The sequence below is a fragment of the Oryzias melastigma genome, linkage group LG21 (assembly GCF_002922805.2).
Source record: "Oryzias melastigma strain HK-1 linkage group LG21, ASM292280v2, whole genome shotgun sequence".
Classification (NCBI taxonomy): domain Eukaryota; kingdom Metazoa; phylum Chordata; class Actinopteri; order Beloniformes; family Adrianichthyidae; genus Oryzias; species Oryzias melastigma.
Window position 1 is genome coordinate 21874582 of NC_050532.1, and position 1354 is coordinate 21875935.

Here is a 1354-nt window from a genome sequence, read left to right on the forward strand (position 1 = left end):
ACTCAATGTTAAAAATCCACAAATCTCACGTAAAACTAACATGTTCGAGTCAAATTGAGCAGTTGTGAAAGAAAAACCAAACATTGCAGTAAAATAAAACTGATTTCTAGCAGTAAAAATTATGAAGGAGTAAACGGATAACATTTTTTTTTATTTTTGTAGTTAAATCCAACATTCCATAACACATCTTTAATTAACATATATTACAAAACTAGAGGTTGTAAAATTGAATTTTTCTCTACTGTTTTGTCATTTTACATTACATTTTAAAACGGACTTTAAAACAGTTAAAAAAAAAAAGTGCAACTACTTGTGGTTAGCTAACAATAAAAAAATAATCATCTTCAGTTTCTAAAAATCTTGATTTTAAAATTTTAATAGATTTAAAGCTTTAATGTACAAAGTTTTTATCAAAACTGCTAGTAAATATTTTTAAACTATTGAAAAAAATACATCTTTGAACAAACTGTACAAAACGCTCAACTGCGTCCATCAATTCATCAAAACGGAAACAAAAAACAAACATTACTGGATTTCTTCTTCAAAGTTATGTAATTTGATTACATCTGCAGTTTCAAACTCATTCCAATACCAGTAAACATACAAATACAATCTAAAAACGATCATGACCCAATATACACATGTATCATAAGAAATCTTACTAAAATAATACAAGTATTTGATTTACAAGTTACAAGAATTAAAAAAAAATAGTTGGTAAATACTTCAAGCTAACTACAGGAGAGGATTTATATTTGTCGACATTTTTTTTAAAGTTTGTGTTCAGTAAAAAAGTTTAACTCATTCAGCTTCGCTTCCTGAAACGATGGCCGAAAAAAACTTTGAGGCTTCGCTACTTTTTATTACTTGAAACGAATTACTCTAGTAGGACATCTAGTGGTCAACTGAAGTAAAAACAACCAAAGATGTGCGCGATTTTCATGCAATTTGTCACATGTAGTTAAAAGCCGACACGGTTAAATATAAAATAATTTCATCGTAAACGCAGTTTTTCTCTCTTTTTTTTTGGTATTTTTGAAGAAAGTTTCAATCATGCCTTATTTCGAAAGTCCAAATGGGAAATATTGTCAGGTGATAATTTTTTTTTTCTATTTTTATCATAGGCTAAACTGTTTTACAGTCATTGTGACTTAAATAGGGGCAATACATGTTATTTAAATGTCTGAGACAAAGGAGTACCTTGACATCAGGACTAAACTCACATTTTATTGACAGCATTAACAAGCAATCCATATTCTGAATTAAAGGCCTCATTTTATGAGAACGTCTGTAACAGCTAAATGAACATTCTCCTCTACAGGTTGTAGATACAATTATGGAAAATGTCCTAAAT